This window comes from Triturus cristatus, chromosome 11, assembly GCF_964204655.1.
Source record: "Triturus cristatus chromosome 11, aTriCri1.1, whole genome shotgun sequence".
Classification (NCBI taxonomy): Eukaryota; Metazoa; Chordata; class Amphibia; order Caudata; family Salamandridae; genus Triturus; species Triturus cristatus.
In genome coordinates, this window is record NC_140594.1 from 1,051,836,906 (window position 1) to 1,051,858,212 (window position 21,307).

At 45.3% G+C, this 21,307-nt stretch overlaps 2 protein-coding genes across 9 annotated transcripts in view; one reads left to right on the top strand and one right to left on the bottom strand.

Annotated features, from left to right (window-relative positions):
• B3GNT5 (UDP-GlcNAc:betaGal beta-1,3-N-acetylglucosaminyltransferase 5) overlaps positions 1 to 19,407 on the bottom strand; it is a 118,267-nt gene extending 98,860 nt beyond the window's left edge. Inside the window, exon 1 of one of the 2 annotated variants that reach the window (XM_085635355.1) lies at positions 19,229 to 19,407. The gene's annotated coding sequence lies outside the window, so the exon portion shown is untranslated. Of the gene's footprint in view, positions 1 to 18,090; positions 18,186 to 19,228 lie in introns of those variants that run through there. The other variant, XM_085635357.1, reaches the window with a different exon arrangement.
• Positions 1 to 21,307, top strand: part of MCF2L2 (MCF.2 cell line derived transforming sequence-like 2) — a 2,345,299-nt gene that overhangs the window by 1,216,796 nt on the left and 1,107,196 nt on the right. The window lies entirely within an intron of this gene.

Genomic DNA, 21,307 nt, shown 5'->3' on the forward strand with positions numbered 1-21,307 from the left:
TAGTTTATGCATAAGTGATGCAGAGTGAGGAAGGAGGCCTGTGGATTGCATTTTGAAGTGCTTGGCCTGTTCCTGTGCACAAGTTTAGAGTGATGTCGTTTCCCCAGACAGTGTAAATGTATCGGGATGACAGACTGCTCTATATAGCGGCCCGTAAAGAGTATAAAGGTGCGATATCTAAAGCCAAAGCCGCACATGTCTGACAGGATCCTTTTGGCCCATAATAAACCAAAAGAAATCTTCAAAATAATGAATGACTTCACCTCCGATGATAGAATTCTACCTACTCCGCTTCCCACCCAAGAGACCTGCAATGCATTAAATACCTTTTTCACTGAGAAAATTGTGGACATCCCGCCCCCTATGCTTAGTGGGTTGCCGGATGTCCCTGTCTAACCCTTGGTCCCTCACCCATTTTTCGGTCCTTACCCTTAGTACCCTCTCCAAGCTCTCTACCCGCATTAAGTCGGGGTCCCCCAACGACTACTGCCCTCCCTCTGTTTTTAGGGAAATATGTCTTTCCCTACCAGATAGCATCCTCTCCTTTCTGAACGCCTCCCTTAATTCTGGCAGTCTCCCCAATGCCTTCAAGGAGGCTATATTGGTCCCCCTCCTAAAAAAAACCAGGAGCGGACCCTGCTACCCTCTCCAATTACCGTCCTATCTCCCTCTTGCCATATCTGTCTAAGATCCTTGAGGCCCATGTAACCACCTATCTCGAAATTTGTTGAGAGCTCCAGCTATTTGGAATTTCCCCAAGCTGGTTTTAGGCCGGCTCATTCCACCGAGTCCGTCATTCTGGCGGTGATAGACGTTTTGAGAGGGAATGCAGACAGAGGAATCGCGCAGGCACTCGTGCTCCTGGATTTGTCGGCAGCATTTGACACGGTGGATTACAACATTCTTCACCGTGTCGAGCAGGCCGGCATTCATGGCCTCGCCCTTGACTGGGTGAAATCCTTCCTCACGGGCAGAGGACAGGTGGTTCGCCTGGGCCCTTATACTGCACCCAGGGCACCCACAGTTTGTGGGGTCCCACAGGGCTCTTCCCTCTCCCCCTTACTGTTCAACCTATACCTCCGCCCTTTAATTCACTCGCTAAAGAGGTGGAAGATCACCGTCTTAAACTACGCGGATGACCTGCAGATCATTTTTCCCCTGGATTCCCCCGACTCCGCTGCTGTACTCCAAGCAGCAATGCTTCACATACAGCTGTGGATGAACCAGAACCAACTAAAACAACCCCGGGAAAACAGCTTATTCTGCCAGGAAGGAGCTTGCACACTGGGCCCCCAGTTCTGGCTAAGTGAGCTGGGCTCTGCCCCTATGCCTGTTAGCTCGATTAAGAGCCTAGGAGTGCTTATTGACTCCGACCTCTCCCTTAAATCTCAGGTAGGCGCTGTGATCTCTTCCAGTATGTCCCAGCTACGTAAAATCCGCAAAATTTCCCATCTGTTGTCACATGCGGCGTTGGTACAAGTTGTGATCTCGCTGGTATTATCCCGCCTCGAATTTTCCAATTCCCTCTACTTGGCTTACCTACAGTGTTGCTTCGCCGCCTCCAAATGGTGCAGAATCAGGCAGCGAGACTTATCTATAAAACCCCGAAGTGGCAATCCGCAAAGCCTCTGCTGCACAAACTGCATTGGCTACCTATCGCACAAAGGGCAGCCTTCAAGGCCGGCTGCCTGACTTTCAAAGCCCTGCATGGCAACAGCTCAGACTTCATTAAAGCTCTCATTACGAAGCACCTCCCGGCTCGCAACCTTCGGTCGGCCCACCTCCATCTGCTGGCCGCCCCAACCTTCTAACAAAAAAAAAAAACTGGGCGGACGCAGATTTGCCTACCTGGCCCCCAAGCTATGAAACCCCCTTCCACTGTCGATCAAGACCTGCGGCTCCCTACTTAACTTTAGAATATCCCTAAAAACCCTGCTCTTCACCACCTCTGGTTAGCCTATCTAGCTACAAACTCTGTACTCTGCTAGCACCAGGAAACTTATGGTGTCAGTGCGCTTTATAAATGTTGCTTAAGATAAGATAAGATGGAGGGTGGAGACCTAGACAGTGAAGTGAGGACAAAGCTCCTATATAGATTTGATGAGGTCCTTCCAATAGCACTGTCATTTGGTAGATGATGGGGGATGAAGGGGCTGTAGTCTGTTCAGAGTGAGAAGGGTCTTTCATGTAAAACCACCCTTTTGTCTTTCATGAGAAAGGTCTTTATGGCTATTCATAGCCCAGTGCAGAAAGTTCCTCCTTTTTAGGTTGCGCTTGAGCCAGCGCTGCTCTGCAAAGAGCTGGGGTAGTGGAGCATGGAGAAAAACTTCACCAAGTCCCCCCGCCCTTATTTTTCATTGGCTGTGTGTTTGTCCTTTGTAAATGCTGCCTTCGGATTCATTAGGAGGCTTGTTAGTCCCGCCTTAGTACAGCCATGTCGTCATCTGTAGCCTCCCATGGCTACTGGCCCCTTTACTTCTGCTCTTACACAGTAAGCACTATATTTAGAGTTCGTCCTACTTGAGGCAAGATGACGTGCTTTGTTTACAGTCAGTGCGTTGTGCACGCGCTTTCACTTTGAGTGCGGGAACACTCTCGACCGCTTGTTTTGCATTTGCTCTCTGCAAATGCAACGATAATTGGGATGAATCAGCCGGGATGTCTTCAAGCAGGGCAGTTTTAGTGAGCGCCGCACTGCCATGGTTCTTGGGTTCACAAGGATGCCTAGGAAGGGCACAATGCAGCTCCTTGATTGAGCAGACGGGGACCGGATGTGTAGATGCAGGAAAAACGTATGCAAGTTCTTTTTTCAAGTCTTGCAGCAGTGTGTGCGTGTTCTTGCGGAAGGGATGACCATGTGCAGAAAGGAAAGTAAACTTCTGCAGACTTTTAAGCAACACGCTCCAACACATTGGCACATGTTTTGCAGCTCCTCGTGCAGTGTTTGGTTTTGGGTCCACTCCGAGCAACTTCTCAACTCTGTGGTATGCCCGTGTTTAACAGCTGTTCGCAGAGCCACTTGCCCGTGTTATGTTTAGTTTATCACAGGGTGCAACTTTTCCCTGTTTTCACTAGGACTGAGAGAAGATTTTCGTTTTTTGTTGTTACTCGTTGTGTGCCTCTTATCAACGGGTATTTTACCATAAGCAAAAATACAGTGAGCGGACAACAGACTGATATAGATTGCGGAATGCTTAAGAGTCATTTAGTTGTTTTGAGATCAGTGGGAGTGTTTTTTCGGTTACTCTTGTTTAAACTTCATACTAGTAAATTTGACAAATGCTGAATAGCCTGTTCTAAAGATAGATGCAGTTTGCACACCGTTTCAATGTGTGGCTGAACAGAAAATTGCCGTGAATTGTGTAGACAGGATAATGGGCAGTCGGCAGAGTTTTAACTTGGAACCCAGTTCCCACCCCATAGCCATCTGGCTGCCAGCAAGATGATGCACACCAATTAGAAGGCATGCTGCATAAACTACCTTTATGTTCTTCTATATAATCAAAACCGTGCAACCCAGCCACACATTTTCAACAAATAGACCTTTTTCAAAAAATATTAAACACTTTAAAAAGAAAAATCCAACCTTAATATACACGAATATGTAAAGGTGGTTTACTTGAAAAGTATCAAAATTACAAACAACAAGGATGAGATTAAGGATCCAAACAGTGAGCATCTCAGCTATTGTGTCATTAGCCCTGTGACACAAGAAAATGTGAGTGTGCTCTAGGAAACGTCCATTGAATAACAGTGACGTGCCACGCAGTATAACATGCAAAAACAACAATTGATGGACGGAATGCAGAACAAGGTCATACATTTACCTAGTGCTTGAAATGGAAAAATAGAAGTGCAGGTACTCTCCTTCTCAAAATAAAAAAAGTGCTGGTACTCAGTATCGGACAGTACCATTTAAAGCACTATATTTACACTAGTACAGAGATCTGGGCCTAAATCCATCGTTTTTTTGCTCTCCATTCCAGTTTGAGCCCAGCCAAATGCAAATCAGTCTTGACCCTGCGCCTAATGGGAACAGTCCAGCCCAAACGGCCAGGCCAGGTCCTCCCTGGACTTCAAAAGCGCATCCTAGGACCGGTTTCGGGCTTTCAGCCCTCATCAGCCAGGATAGCTTGACTCCATGGCAGAGAGCACAGGACCCACGTCTGGGCATACCTGTCCCACTTGGGGTGACAAATGCAAAAAGAACAATTGATGGACAGAAAGCAGAACAATGTCACACATTCACCCCAGTACAGATATCTGGGCCTAAAGCCATCGTTTTTTGCTCACTATGCCATTCCAGTTTGGACCCAGCCATATGCAAATCAGTCTTGACCGTGCACCCAATGGAACAGTCCAGCCCGAACTGCCAGGCCAGGTCCTCCCTGGACTGAAACAAACATCCTAGAACACTGCTTCCTCCACCCACCCCTGGAAAGCTGGATTCCAGTTAATGGGGAGAAAATGGGGCAAGTGTAGATGGCCAGTGGGATTTACTAAATAATTACTTTCGAATATTAAGCCTGCACCAGTCACTGGGTAGCAAATACCCCGTGGAGTGTGTGAATCTGCAGAAACCATTTTTTGCAGTTAAGTGGCATCCCTCCATTGGTACTCCATATGCCATGCTCATCGGTTAGACTTCATGGTCCATCGTTATTTGCAGCTCTGTTCTGTGTCCCATGGAAATTGGCACAGGGTAAAGACAACACAGGCCCTGCTTCTTCCTCCCTAGTAACCAGGTCGAGGCTTCAGTGTTTAGCTTAAAGCCCTCATGCACGGTGCAAAAAGCATTTAGTGGATATATGGTTTCTGGAAGCGGAAGATGCTACATCCAATACACAGGACAGTTTTACCTTAAACTTGCATTTCCATTTTTAGGTCTCGCCTGACCCAGCGCATGCACTGGTCTGGCGAGACTTTTTGAGGGCGCTCCAAAAAGTGCTACCAGGCCAGCCTAGTGCTACAGTGCATGTGCGCGCGCGCTTAACCGCGATTACTTTCACTTTTGCAGCCTTTGATGTTTGATCGCGATCACTTTTGCGGCCGCATGGCCGCTTGCCATAGCCAATAGGTCTCGCTTTTGGGACCTTATAAGTATTTAGTTATGCAACTGTTGCATGGCTAAACACTTATAAGGTCCCAAAGGCGAGACCTATTGGCTATGCCAATGCTTGTTAATAAAATGTTATATCAAAACAAATAAAAGGCAATGTCATTTACAATGCCAATAGCTTAAACTCTCGCGAATGAGACCGATTACATTGCAAATGCTTGTTTGTTCCGGTTTTACGAGTGATTTAGGCTAGAGACTACCCTGCAGCGAAGAGCATCACCCCACACAAAAGCGGTGTCTACAAAACTGCAGAGGAAAAAGAAAAACTTAAAGGAAGCCACCCCAAACCATTTCTCCTACCCTCGTTTCACTGGTTTGATCCTATTGATAGAGATCACAGGAGGGACAAACGTGCTCCCATGGGGGCAGGAGGGGTGTTTAGTTGAGGAACGGGCTGTGCCCAAGGCCCAGATACTGCCTCTAGCTATCCACACACGGACAATCAACAAAGGGAGGAAAGTGGGGTCAGGTCAAGTTTGTGAAAATGTACAAGAGTGGAAGTTGGAGAGGTTACAAACCACAAGCATGTGGGTATTTTTGCTAGACAGTACTGAATCTAGAGACCATACTAACAAAAAAAAAAGACAAGAAAAAAAAGAAAGAAAATAAACTGTCTGCCAACAAAAAGTGTTTCCAGCAAAAACTTAGCAGGTGCTACAGATCGCCAAATCACATTTTCTGCATATGCAGATAATACACCAATTTGTTTGTTCGTAATATTGGATATTTGCAGCATTTGCACATACAAAGGAAAAATTGTTAAAAGTACAACAATGCAAACAAAACAAACATATGAAGCATGCACAGCTGCAGTCACCATAAAATGCCAACTAGAGCTCTAATATTACAGATATATACACACACACACCACACATGGGTATTCTTTCTTGCAAGTCCTTATTTACACGACTTATGTGCTCCTTACTGTAACATCATGCTGCAAGGATGTAGGGGTTCGTACCTAAAGTGAAACCCATTAGACCCAGCTAAGAATGACCTAGGATCAAGATGCATAGCCCTTTATGAGAGGCGACTGAGACTGTCCCGCGACAGGACAGACTGGAGGGCAGTTCTGCCCCGAGGAGAAGCTGACCAGGGTGAGACGCGGAGCTGCGACACGGACAGCGATGCCAGGCCGACAAAGGAGAGAAAAGGATCAGGCATAGAGCCCATCAACGCCCCCCCCCCCCCCCCTCTCTCCCGCTGTGGACCGAGCTGGAGCATTCCAGCAGGCTGGCGGAGAAAGATTCTAGAGTGCTGGCAAAGTCGCGTCCCAAAGTAGAGGCTGCACACTGAGCAAGTATTATGGAGTTGGTGCTTAAAGGCGAGGAATGCTATATGTTATGGAGGGTTTGTAAATGGGTTGTGGTCTGAATGTCAAGGACGATTAGTTCAATATGCAAGAAGCTGTGTTTTGTTATGCAGGAGATTAATTTAGAGGGAGGGAAGCAGATTGTCTTCAGGGGAGCTATTCATTGGGGGAGGAAGCTGCAGGCAAATGAGTTCCTGCAGGCGAGTGGGTGGGGCAAACACTGAGTCGATGTACAATGTAGGGCTAGAGAAGGCGAGTAGGTGAATAGCGCCTCTTGGACATTCAGGTGACTGAAAGAGTTGCGAGTACCACTGGTTATATGCTTGTAACGCATTCAGGCTTGCCTTTTTCTTTTGATTTTTGGCTACTGCAGTTCCGTTTATAAACATATGAAAGCGGCTAAAGGAAAAAAAACTGATCTAAATGACCTAATCGCACATTCTGCAGTTAAGGACAGAGGAAGATTCTGCGATTAGACTAGCACCTGCGAAGGGTGCATTTGGGAGCATAGCCTAAATATATGTGGGGTCCTGGCTTAGATGCCTGGACATTTAGACTGTTCTGAAATGTGGTATCTGGTATAGTAGCCTCGGGTGCAGATTAGGCCTTTGTTAGAGGTATGCGTTGTTGGCCAGGAAACCAAGGCCCAGCTGGGCAGGTCCAAACTCCAAGCTCAGACACCCAAGACTAAGCATCTGAACTTAGAGCCCAGACCTATCATTTCAGGCCCCGGTTTGCAGTCTAGACTCAGGAGTCAAGATGTTCTGGAGTCTGAGCCCATGTGCCTGGCAAATGGTTTTGGAAATATGGCCCTAGGTCCTCATTAGGATTCTAGGCCACTTGTATCAAGGTGAGAGTCTACTACCTGTAGGTCTGGGGTGGAAGCTCAGTACATGTGTTGGGGCATGCAATTGGGGGAGGAAAATCCATGCTTTGTATTGTGTCCCAATGGTGGTAGTCCAAGACCTGTGTTGTGTGGTAAGGGTGAGAGTCCAGGTTCTGTTTGTAGTTATTAAGTGGAGGGGGTCCAGTGCCTGTGTGTGTGTTGGGGTGGATGTACAGAGTTTTGTTTATACATGTAGACGACCAGGGAGTTGTGTGACAGGGTTGAGTCCAGTGCCTGTGTTGTGCGAGTCTCTGGGACAAGAGCCTGTGATGTGTGCCCTAGGTGACAGCCCGTGGGCTGTGTTGTGTGCCCGGGATGAGAGTACAGTGCCTGTGTAATGTGCAGGGTTGGGAGTCTTCAGGCTGTAACACATAGGAATTGGAAGTCCGTATCCTCTGTTGTGTGTCATGGTTCCAAGTCAAAGGCCTGAGTTGTGTGCAGAATGGAGAGTACATGGCTTGTGTTAAGTGCCCAATTGGAGGTTCAGGGCCTGTGTTGGTCAAAGGTTTGAACAGTTTGATAAATAGCAGGGCGGAAGTCCGGAGCCTTGGTGTGGTTAGATTGGGAGTCCAGGTCCTATGTTGTTTATCCGGTAGGAAGCTAAAGCCCTTGTTGAGATTCAGTGGCACTCCAGGTTCTTTGCTTTGTGTCTGTGCAACAGTCCCAAGACTGTTGTGTGTACTGCGTGGGAGTCTAGTGACTGTTGTGTATCATGTAGGAATGTAATCTTTGTTGTATCCGGTGGTAGTCTAGTGCCAGTTACAGGTTGTTTTCAAGGATTAGGAGTCCAGGGCTTCATTCAGGGAAAAGGGCTGTGTGTCATGATAGAAGCTGAACGCCTGTGTGTCAGGGTAGAAACCCATGGAAAATCTCGGGTAGAGTCAGGGTGCAGTTATATGTAGGCTCCATGCAACGAATATCAAACGTTTTCAGCCAGAGCTTACCTTTCCCAAATGATTGTGTGTAGATTTTAGTCCAATTGCCACACGTGATGTTAAAGAAGATGGCAGAGTGCATGGATAGGACTTGTGAACGTCAAAGCCTAGAAATGAAGTGTCGCTCCTGCATGGAATAATCGTGTAACTCTGAAGCTAGGACTACAGCGAGTCCAGTGTGCATAGTGGAAAATGTCTGGTAATAAGAGTTAGCAGACATTCTTTCTGCAGTGCGCCATTATGAAATTATCTCCGATATTACCAAGAGATGCAGCTGTAATACTGGACGTACTTTGAAAAGTGGTTCTGATAACTGTGCTGCCACAAAAGGCTTCGACTATTGCCAGCAGAAGCATCTACTGGTTATTGCCCAAATTATCAGACTGAGATGTCGATATGGCCCAATGGTCTCCATATGATGGTATTACTGCCTCAGTTCTGTCAGTTGTATTTCCCAACTCAGTTCAAAATGAGAGCCTATATATGCCTAGTTAGAAAGCCTGGGTCAAGTTACGTTTTTCCAGCTTCCTGGGTTAGAATATCTGGTTTAATAATGCAGGTAAATCTCAGAGTATAAAGTGGGTGCCAAGGTTTCTAGTATGGAGGTTAGGAACTATTGTTTATATCTATAGCATAGGGTTTAAAATATCCTAAAAAAAAGTACTACAGAATATAGATTCCTACAATATCAAGAAGGTAGGAATAAGTAGCTAAATAGAGATTTACTATGTTTAACTTGACATACATACCGTGACAATGTATGGGATAACTTGCTCGATTAGTGACGATATACAGGAATGAGGCTAAAGGCAGAGTTCATTGATATGGCCATGCAATATGAAGGGCTTTGCAAGATCTTTATAATGTATGGCAGGGGATACTTTATTCCTTATAATACATGGCACAACCACCTTCTTCCCCTCAAACCCTTTATGAGGTCCTCTTGCACACGAGATGGAACGTTTTTTGTAAACATGAAGATTAACATGCGAAATTCTAGTGGGAATCTAAACATACCAAAATGGAGTTGAATATCAGCTGCACACATTTAATAAAAGTCAGATTTTTTTTTAAACTAATAAAACTAGTTCAAAATGTGTAGAAAAATGTACAGTGATTCTACATTTACTATAATTACCTAAAGTGTGCTAAGAATATGTTGCCAAAAAGATCTATGCAACAGGAATTGTGACATCACAACTCAACCGTAAGAACTTCGAGCTGAGCAGCTACATTATAGGCAACTAGATGCATTAACTATTTAGGAATCTGTCTAGTTAGACCCCATGTCCAAGGGACTGGCCTTTTCCCGTCCGGACTTTCGTTTTACAAATCATTGTGCTCAAATACATTAGTCCAGTTGACTCAAGTGATCTGAAACAAATCTATAACAGTTAGGCCTAAATTACAGGTTTCATTCCAATAGTCAAAGTGAAAAGTATGACTTTTCTACTTATCCCACAACAATACAAACAGCTTGCGTCGCTAACTGTGTTTTTTATATTACGCTTGATACCATAGTTAATGTTTTTAGGTGCTTTAAACAGGTGATGTACTTTTAAACTGGTTGTATTATAATGAATGAACGTATAAAAAAGCAAGCCACAGTTTTCGGAGGTTTGGCGTTCATTTCAACCAGCATTAAGTATAATAGCTCAATTTCTGAACAGACTTCTTCAAATGTTGACCTCGTGACAGCTCAGTCTTTTTTTTATAAACATTTTTATTAAGTTTTCAACACATTCAACTCCCCTCAAGGTGCGCAACACCCATTGGGCTGAAAGGGCTTTAGCCCCACCCGAAGTCGTCCGTAGTCCAGGGCTGTTCAGCTTCAAGGACAGACAGTTTTCCATTGGTGGTGGGCTGGCCTGTGGCTTACAACTCACTCATTCAAAGTATTTAACAGGTCTTCAAAGACCATTGATCAGTTAACGAGCCTTTGTGTTTTCACTTCTTCCTATGCCCCCTGCAGCAACAGGAGAATGTATTTTTGGGGAAATACACAGACGGGCAAGCGAAAAATTAGGGAGAGCCAAAACACAGCTAATCAAACAATATTGCTTGTTTCTAAGCACCATAACACAATTCGAGCCTTTGCATGGTTTGTAAATCGTCATGTAAAAATGTGCTAAAGACTTCAAAAAGTATATATTTCTTTAATGTTAAAGTGTTTCACGTTAAATCACTAGAATGAATTGCTGCATTCAATTACAATTATCAGAAGTTTCAGGGGCAGATTTACTAACATTCTGTGCTAGTTTGGTTGCTGTGCTGCGTTACATGAGTTTGTAAGAAAACAAGCCTAGAAACATTCAAGCCTTGAATGAAGATGCTATTAATAAACTAGGACACAAGTAAGCTATAATGTGAACACTGAAAGGGTTTTATTAACACATGAAACAACATTTAAGATTATTGTAGAAGACATCCTGAAGTGATTTTATTTTTAAGGTAGTCACAAATGTGATGATAAAAGAAGAAGAGGCACAGTGAAATAAGGTAACACTATTTTGGCAAGCAGGTAAACTGATGCCAGGTATCCTGGTTTCATGTTGTACAATTTTAGACTGTAGATTAAAGGACAGAGGGCTTGGTGAATTACAATGGGTAGTGGGCGGCAGAAGCCATAGGAAGACTTGGCTCGAGCTTCCGCTACTGGAAGGGAGAGCGAGTTGAGGTTCTTGGGGATGGTGCGGGAGAGGAGAGAAGCTTGTGTGGGAGCTGGTGCAGTTGGGGAGTAACTGAGGCTATGGGTTGGTGCAGGAGGAGGGATTAGCAAAAGGCTTTTGGGGCCATGGGGCCATAGGCCAAGACTGCACCAACCACTGCATCTGTTGGAGGGTCAGAAATGGTGGGAGTGTTTTCTGCATGTCACAATTACAAGTGGGGAAGAAAACCAAGCAGGCTCAGACGCCACTGCCATCACACTGGACCCAGCAGCCATTTTAAAGGAGGGAAAAGCCTTTATTGGCAAGCTCTATTCATTTATTCTACCAGTCATACTACTGCTAGCACACGAAGCAATAATCTAAGCCATTACAATCACATCATGATTGAGGGGCCTTACTCTTGCACGTTGCCAGGTCATTATATTTTAATGGGGCAGGAATGTTAGGTAAGGGAACACCACTCAGGAACCAACAGGAGTACAACAAGCAGTCTTTCTTGGCAGCAGCACACAACTTTTGCCCAATAAAGTGCTTTATTGAAGGTAAAAAAAAACATGGGCAGAACACTCCCGTTGTACACAAACGCTTTCTGTTGATCATGCAAACTGACAACAGTTGCACTGTCACAGTGGCGTAATGAAAGTTGAGGGTGCCCCCCTGCCACGTACACGGAGGGGCCCCCACTCCAGATCTAATCCGAGCTCTTGGGCCAGAGTATTGTGATGTGGGGGCCCCCCGCACCGCGGGGGCTGCGGGGGGCCTGTGTTACGCCCCTGCGCTGTCAAAACCAGACCTGAAAAGTAAGTATCAAATATTGAAACCACCAAGAAGGACTAAAAAAATTAAAAATGCTTGACACTATAGATGTACATTAACTCTTAAAGAGTAACAGTTACGCCATGTGTTCTGGAGTAAAGGCAACTATCCAGAATGAGTGAAGTGGTTTTTAGAGCAGTTTATTCAAAATCACCTTGTATTCACTGCTTTGCTTTAATGCCTTTAGTGCCAAGAATCTTGCACCATTCCTATCTGCTCATAAAAAATTTGTATCAAGTGAATAGTGGTGTGTGTATATATTTTTTAGGAGGGACCCAGTTAGTCGGTTGAATATACATCCTTTTCATTAGAGGACGTTTCAAACCCTGTTGAGGCCGTGAAGCAATCCTGGGCTACTGAGCTTCAGCCTTGGGGGCAGGGGAGCTTTGCCCCCGATGTACAGGCATCTATCCTACTGTGGCTTTACAAACTGGGCCAAGTAGATCCCATTCAGCACTTGGAATTTTAGTGGTAGCGAGGGAGAGCATTCATAGGCTTCCCAGGGAGATGTAATGGGGGTTCACAAACCCAGAACTCAGTCAGCAGCACAATATCTGTTTGCCCAGCACAGTGATTTGGCTTAGATAAGAGCACTTTAATATACACACTTACAATGGAGTACCAGCATAGGTAATTGTAGCAGGTACAACAACATACAATGGCACTTGGGCTGCTGCACCTTGGGATAACGCCCTCCCTTTCCCATTTTCAGGGATTGCCTCCTTTTGTGAGTCGAGGCAGGTCTCCGTTAGGTTAGAGTGGTGTGAACATGAATCAAGTCTCAGGCGAAGATATCCCAGTTTCAAAATGCTTGCAATCCGTTCAATACAGTCCCCTGAATACACAGGCTCACCACAACGCAGGTCTCCATGTTCTTTCGACAGCACACATCTCCTGTCTCTCCCACCTCTAGGATGAAATGTGGTGGTGGCAGAAGCCACACTCGATCTGGGTAGTCTGCAGCAGGTTGGGCAGCCAGAGCAGTAGCCTGAAGTCCTTCATCAAATGCACATTCTGGCATTGGTGGGGGCCACAGCAGGTATCGACCCACTTCGGGGGGTCACCTGGTGTTGAGCAGCAGATGGGCTGCCAAGCAGACAGGGACACAGCTGCCTGCTAACAGCCAAAAAAAGCACTTTGTAAATGCTGCAGTGGTGACTGGCAAAGGTCTTTACTTCACAGACGCTATGCGATAAAATTGCCTCTCATTTTGAGGAGAAAATCGCTAAGATTGTTGGGGGGCTTACTATGTGTGACACCTCTCCGTCAAATGTTATTGGACAGTCGCCCATGGAAGAGCAAGTAGGAGTATCCCCACTGGAGCACTTTATACCACTTACTACTGAGTTATTTAATAAATGTGCACAGAGTGTGAGGTCAGGGTCCCCATTGGACCCTATACCTAATAGGATTTGGAAAGATCAGGCTTCGGCTTTACTCCCTCGGCTATGGCAGATATGCTGCCAATCCTTGGAGGAAGGGATGGTGCCTGAAACCTGGAAGCTGGCTGTGGTTACTCCACTACCAAAAAAACCATCCTTGGATCCTGAAGATCCAACTAGTTTTAGGCCCATCTCCTTGCTACCTTTTCCAATAAAAATTCTTGAAAAGATAGTGAGCCGTTCTCTCTCTGGATATCTGGAGGAGTTCCATCTCCTGGATAAGAGCCAGTTTGGCTTTAGGCCAAGTCATGGTACAGAGACAGCTCTGGTCACAGTGTTGGATAACCTCCGTATGCGGGCTGACAGAGGCCTGCCATCGGTAATGGCCCTTTTAGACATGTCAGCCGCATTTGATACGGTAAACCATCAAATCCTGCTGAACAGATTGGAGCATCTGGGAGTTACGGGCTGTGCCCTGAGATGGATACGTTCTTATCTCACAGGGAGACAACAAATGGTTTCTCTGCCCCCTTTTACCTCTAGCAAAACCATGGTGGAACATGGGGTCCCCCAGGGATCCGCCATCAGCCCCATTCTCTTCAATATCTATTTGCAGCCACTAATTTCCATCATTAAGGCGCAAGGGGTTGACATCGTCAACTACGCGGATGATACCCAACTGGTGTTCTCACTAGAGGGAAGGGATGCCATAACTATGGATGAATTCCATAAATGCATGAGTCAGACTGCGGACTGGCTCAGGGCTAACTCCCTGCAATTTAACAGAGCTAAGACTGAGGTGATTTACTGCTCTCCAGCGAAAGTAAGGGATATGCCTTTTGACCTACGACTGGCCCCAGAAATGGAGCCCATTGTTCCTGACTACGGTGCGGAATCTGGGGGTCATGTTTGATAATGATCTGCAAATGGCCTCACAAGTTAAAAAAACTGTGGGGGTGTGTTTTGCCCTTATGAAAGCCCTACGGCAGATTCTACCCTTTCTGCCGGTGGAGAAAAGACCTCTAGTGGTTCGCAGCATCATCTTGAGTAGGCTGGACTACTGCAATTCTCTGTATTTAGGAGCCCCTCTTTACATCTTTCAGAGATTGCAGAGGGTCCAGTCTATGGCAGCCAAACTGGCACTGACTAGGAATCGGGGCTCCTCAACCACGTTGGCGCTCCAAGAGCTTCACTGGCTTCCTATGAGGGAAAGGGTCAAATTTAAGTCCCTGTGCATTGTCTATAAAGCAGCACATGGCACTGGCCCAATCTCCCTACAGGAGAAGATTTCTTGGTACAAACCTCAGAGGACTCTTCGGTCCTCGAATGCCTTTTTGTTAAACACTGGCAGGATCAAGAAGGCCAGAATGGGAGGTAGGGCCTTCAGTACAGTGGCTCCACGTTATTGGAATGAACTCCCTCTGAATATCAGACAGGCTAACTCCCTGATGGAGTTTAGGCGAAATCTGAAAACCTGGCTCTTCCCTAGGGAGAGGCCTATGGCCTTCTAACTTCTCTATCGCCTGCCTGGCTCCACTCATTGATTTCTCACCTTTCTGTCTCGGTAGTTGCACTTTCTGGTTGGTTTAAAAGCACTGTTTCCCATCACAGTCCTAGCGCCAAGATACCCGTAGGGCGATAGCTGCGCGGTACAAAAACTAAATACATACAATAGCGACAACTATCATGTGCGAAGATTTTTTACTTTGATGGCGTGGTCAGCAGTGATTGTTATCGTTCTTATTGCACCAAGGTTAGCCACTGATCCGGGATTCCCACCTCACACCACAATTTTGAAGAGATTCAGCCCATTCTTTCAGTCTTGCCAGTCACTCTTTGCAGTCTCCCTTCTCCTGGTTGACCCTCAGCACCAGGGTCTTGCTGTTTCCGACAGTCACACTCCTGTAGGGTTGGCAGTATCTTTCCCCATCTCAGAGGGCAGGTTTTCAGGTGATTCAAGTCAGATATAGCTATTCCAGCATAGCAAGACTTCAGGTGGTATCCCCTCTTATCTGGCAAGCTGGCTGTCAGGCACCAGCTCTTGGTTCTATGGAGCACTCCCTTCCTTGGTAAAAGAACTTAGAACTGGAACAATAAGGAGGTCAGAAGCTCACTTCTATACAGTCAAAACAGGCTGGGGATTTGAATTTTTGGTATGCAATCTCATATTGAGGTTTGGGTAGTTCTTTTAAGTGTCTTTTTAGTCTGTTCTCCAGGCGCAGCCTCAGTCGAGTAATGTTCATCATAGCAGGGTACTCTCCAGCCTCAAGTACCCACAACAGAGGAACAAAGGCGTGAGCTTTCTATAACTGGCTGATCAGCAGCCACACTGAACAGTGACCAGGGAAAATGCAAAAAGCTGGCCTCACCTAAAAGATATTTTCCATTCCACCCTAAACGACAGGCTTAAATCCCACCCTTCACTCGTATCATCTTCCAAATGGCAGTGCTACAGAAAGGGTAATCAGCAGCTCCTCTCAGCAAAATGGCTTAGATTAATTTCTAAAGCAGTCTTGTTTCCTTCCTCACCACTTCATTGTCACCTGAAGCAGAAGGCAGGAGATGTAATGTCACAAAACACCTCCACTGTCTGGGACAACAATATCTCTATCTTGTGAAAAGGAGTAGGCTAGAGAACTTTCAAATTGGAACCTACAGGCTTCCATTAAATTGGCACACTTGTGCATATTGCACGCACTACACAAGCACATACCATAAACATGCGTAACACATTTGAGATGTTAGCTGAAGGATTAGGTTAGTGCATTGAAGCAGAAATTTACACCAGTGGGGCGGATACTCCAGTGCAAATAAAAAGATTTGGTGATGGCTAAGGATTCACTAAACACTATGCTGCACAACCGATCTACATACTAAACCTGCGACGGGGTCAGTAGTCCAGTCAGCCAAATGACATGCTAGGTGGGCCTCTCCAGGTCACAGGATAGGTTCCGGACCTCAGTCACGTCAAGGGAAAGCATGGGCCTCTGCGCATACACTAGATTAGTGTATGGCTAGTGCCAAAAATTAAAAACTGGGATACCGGATACTCACGGTCTGACACAAGACAGGGCAACGTGACTGTACACCTTAGAGGGGACATTCCCACTTCAACATTATGTTCAGGCAAGATTATGTTTTCCACAATTAATATAGCTTTTCTTTCATTCTGTGCATGTTTAGTTGACGCTTGTAAATCTGATGGTTGGTGGATAAAGTTAACGAACCACAGGACCTGATGTCTGCCTTTTTCAGGGAGACTTGCGTTATGTCCTGGAGAGCTGAGCTACAGCCTTAAGAGATGACAGTGGCCAGGAGCTCTTAATATGGCATAGGAAAATCAGAATAGAGCAGTTGAGGGTCTTGTAGAGGAAAAAGGGCCAGTCAACCGTAATACTTGTCTGGTAGAACCTTAAAACATCTTGGTTTCTTGGCAACACATCAAAAGGCCTCACCACCACTGACCCTTGCTGTTTGCAAGGCACACCTTAAGTACTTCACGCTCACCAGTTTGTCTCAAAACTTGCCTTGCCACTGCTCAACCACAATACCAGTAGCACAGCTCAGTTTGGATAACAGAAAAGAAAAACTTCAGTTAATCACCTTTAGCCTCTTGACCAAAGAAGATCTCGCCAATGCTGCAAACGCTTTTGGGCCAGCATAATCAACAGCAGACCCGGGTCACCTTGAATAACTAGCCAATAGAGCTGAACTGTTAACACCTTGAATACAGGTATATTCCCAAAAGAAAATCGAAATGCCTTACATAAAACCCTCCCTAAATAAAACATGCTTTGAACCAAAAAGATCCTTCCAACATCTGGCCAATAACATACTGTTTTAGTCAAAAAGAAAGATCTGCTTTAAGACGCATATCTACATTGGAAGACAATCATGTACATATTGTTAACTCTACCTTGCCTTTTAAACCGCTCATCACAAGCATCTAGAGAGATTTGGCAAAATCAAACTGCAGGGTGCGAACTGGAGCAGAGTTGTCTCTATCGGACCTATTCTCTTCCTGCAATCTGAACTGTTACTCAGATAGTACACACATCAAATGTACGTTTGAAAGGCCATCTGACGTTGACGCTTACTTAAATGGACATTCCCTCAAGTGGTCAAATTAAGAATGACCTCCAACCACAGCAAAGAAAAAAAAAAGTCAAACTGAAATATGCATTTGAGGCAAATGGATCAAACACCACTCAACAATATGGGCTCAGCAATCAGGCGTGCCATCAAATAACTGAGCGCAACTGTGGAATCTAGGGGTAACAATGGACTCGAATATTTTAATCATAAGCCAATTGAGTTTGTCCAATTTTTCAACTACATAGCTGGACACGTTTTTTCCTTCCGAATGGCTAAGATATTTCTGCCCACATTTAAGTGCTTGACTCGCAACCGGCCCTGAGTCAGGTCTAGTTACGTCCCCGGTCACGGCTGTTGAGGTACCTCAGGACGCTGTTTAAAGGCGCTCAAACGGATTTGGGCTTTCCCATGGTGATGTTTGTGCTCCGACACATGTGCTTCCCAGAGACCGGAAGAGCTGGAACAGAGTCAGTCACATAATATGACTAACTCAAACACTCCGTTCATTCAAAGACAACCGACACAAAAGGGGGAAACTGCAGGGAATTAATGGGACAAGCCGTGTAGTTTTCAGGACGAAAAAAAATGGATATCTATGCCACTAAACTCCTATAGCCACCGCCTCTCCCACTCAATATCACGCCGAGTAGACTTCATGTGCAAGAACGCCTCAAATTATGTGTTGCACATCTGTAGGATGGTTCGTGTGGCTAGTTTCACGGGTATTTAATCTCACACCGAAAACCTAATAAAATATCTATCCCCATAAGGTATGTTTAAACCATCTAAAATATTTACCAAGACAACCAGTGCCGAAAATTGGCAATAACGAAATAGCTAAAAGTTTGCTTTAGAGGGCGTCGCTCAACATCTCACCATAGGACTCATTTCGCTGGAACATTAAACATCAGCACAGAGCGTTCTTGTTTCCAGCCGGCCGATGACCATTCCAGGGAAGGGCTGAATAGTCTGCGCTGAAGTGCAACTCCGAGCTCTTAAAGACTCGCCTTATACCTGCTGAACCAGTTAGGTGGCCTAAGAAAGGAGTAGCGTTCTGGCAAAAAAACTAGCACCGTGTAATAAGGGACACGGCAGAACACTGACACAGGAGCATTTCCCGAAGTCGCCGGAGACGTGTTATTTTACGCTGTATAATAAAAGAAAGAGTCGCTGAAAAAATTCAACGCGAGCGAGACAAATGAAAAATAGAATTGCAAAACGAACTGGCGACTGGTAAAAGGCAAACCACGTCACTCGGAGTGTTGGCAGTTTCCTAGTGAGTCCCATAAAAGTAAACTATTATGCATGCAACGAAATGAAATAACTCCCGTATTTGAAAAGTTGAAGCGTGACAGATGAGGAAACTTTTTTTTTTAAAGAGTCACTCTTTGCAGCAGTAGGAACTGGCCAAGTAAAACCCAGCAGTACACATACCCACCGTCAGGCTTCAGATAAAACAACCTACGGGTACAAAATTACCAATATTCGATAACTTTCTCTAAACAGTAAGTACTGTTTTCATCAAACTGTCGAAGCTTTGACCTGCCATACAATCAAAGATCGTTGAAATCATCGCTTTATATGCGTTTCCATCCACTCGCCTAAAAGAGCTCTGTAGCGATAAAATATCAATTTAGAAAAGCGGCATACGGTGAGTAGACAAATTAACGAATATTAAATGTATAAAGCAATCCTAGTACAAATAGGAAACAACAGCATCGTCGACTGACACACCCACGTCGTTGGGAGCACTCTATTACGGGCCAATGTTATTTGTACAAACTCCCGCAACGAGGGACGGTAGTCCAGATAGGTGAACTTTCCTAAAAGCCCCAAAATGCACCCCGTTAAATGAAAGCCCGGCCTGAACCCACTCTTTCCTGCACACATGAACGTTTGGAGCAGCCTCATGGTCTGCGCAGGCACTGCTGTAGCTGGTGTCCAGGTCCATACATGAAACACGAAACCTCAGTGCACACAAGGCGCGGTCCTACCCGCCAGGAGTTCCACTCACCAGTGCCGTCAGTGCACTCGAACGCCGAGGGCCAGCTCCCACGCCGGGCGGCTCCTCTCGGCTCAGCCGCTCGCTGCAGAGGCCCGGCCCTGAACCTTCCCCCCTCAGTGCCCAGCCAGCATCTACTGCTCTCTCGGCAGGGCCTCCCCGACAGGCGGATTTGAAGTATCAGGTGCTCCAGTGTGAAGGAGTTATCAGCCAATCGGCTGCAAGCACCTGCCAGAAAGCCAGTGATTGCCCGATTGGCACTTTGTATCCTCTGGAAGTTTTCAGTGTTTCACAACCCGCACTCTGCCGTACACCTCACTACATGTCTGTGCTATTATCGTTGTCACACGTTGAACCCAACTTTCTATCACGATAGGTGACAAGACCATTGGCGGTATCTGTTCCCCTCACCCACCAGAAAACAGGCACGAATTATTTATGAATTTATTAAAACGATTAACAGGTTGATTTGCTTCCGCTCCAAAGCGCTGTTAAAGCACATAGGTTTGGGTTTGTACAGCGAATGTATTACGATGCCTACAAAAACGAACACGGACGGAGGAGATCAAGGAAGCTAAACTATCAATGTTACAAAGTACAACAGGCACACCTTTCCCGCTATTTCAAGTCTACATAATGCCAAACAATTCAGAATGTCTTAACATTTCCGAAATGGGATCACACAAAAACAGTACAAATATTTCTAGTTCCGTGCTCCAAAATCCTTAGGATAGCTCTGTGCAGAGAGAGGTAAAGTCAGACGTAAAGAGAGGCAGTGAGAGGGCGAGCGGTTGGGACAGAGAACTAGAAGAGACCGACGTCAAACAGTTCACCTTCTCAGGGGGGCCCTTGGAAGGTGGGGCCTTTGGCAACAGCCCACTTCGCCCGTGCCTCAAAACGTCAATGACGTGAGTAGGTTAATAGGGTGATATGTAGCTGAGAAGAACATATTTAAAGAGGGGTCGCAAAGTTTAGTTTTGCCCAGGGCGCAACCTGACCCAACGTCAGCTCTGCAATGGGTGATGTGCATTTGTGGATCACTTGGTAATGTGCCTCATCAGTGCCTTGATTCATGCAGTTCTAACAGTAAAAAAGATTACTGCCCGATTTAAAAAAAAATAAAAAAAATCAATATCACTTCAAAAAACGGTTAATTCCTTACGTTAAACAATTTAGAATAAGATTATTTAACACTGACATTTGATAGTTTCATATTCAGCATATCCATTATAATTTCACATTGTATCATACATCAAACAAAACTTCAAAGCATTTCTGTAATAAAACGTTACTTATCTGTAAATAGAGTCCTCCAACATGGTACCTTTCATAGATTCATATGTTTGAATCCCCCCCCCCCCCCATCAAGTTTGAGTCCCGCAGTAAATTTACAGGAACAGTATGGAATGGAAACAGCCTAAAAATGCCTTACAACAATCTCACTTTAGTAGCATAGTCACCTCATTGAAAAATAACCAGTCCAACCAATGAGATGAGAGTGCCCTGAACGCTACCATTCCCAGAGGCCATCCCACCTTAGATTTCCGGCACATGTGTGAAAAGAGAAAATAACTGAAGTAGCATGTAGGGAGAATCTGTGAATCTATGAAAGTTGCTAACGCCGGAGAACTGTAGTTACAGGTGAGTAAAAAAATATGTCTCCAGCATTGGATATTTCATAGATTCACAATTTATGTTTGAATCGGAAGAGCAAGCATCACGACAAATAATCAAATTAACAGTATAGAAGGTGGGAGAAAGGATCACCTTAATTGAATGGTCTACTACTTGATCTACTGCACCAAAGAAGTAGTGCTGAGTAAAGCTATGAACGTCTCCATATAGCTACATGGCAGATTTCCACAAGGGGTATTCACCCACAAAAAGCTGCTGAAGCTGCCATACATCTTGTAGATGGCGACGTAGATGTCCTTGCAAACGGTCATCACACTTTTTTGGGTGACAGTAGGGATGGCTCTCTGGATGTTCCTTGTTTTGATAATACATACCACTTTCATTGATCAGAGAATGTTACCAGCAATTGATCAGGCTTTCTGAATTCTTTAGTCCTGTTTAGATAGAATTTCAGGC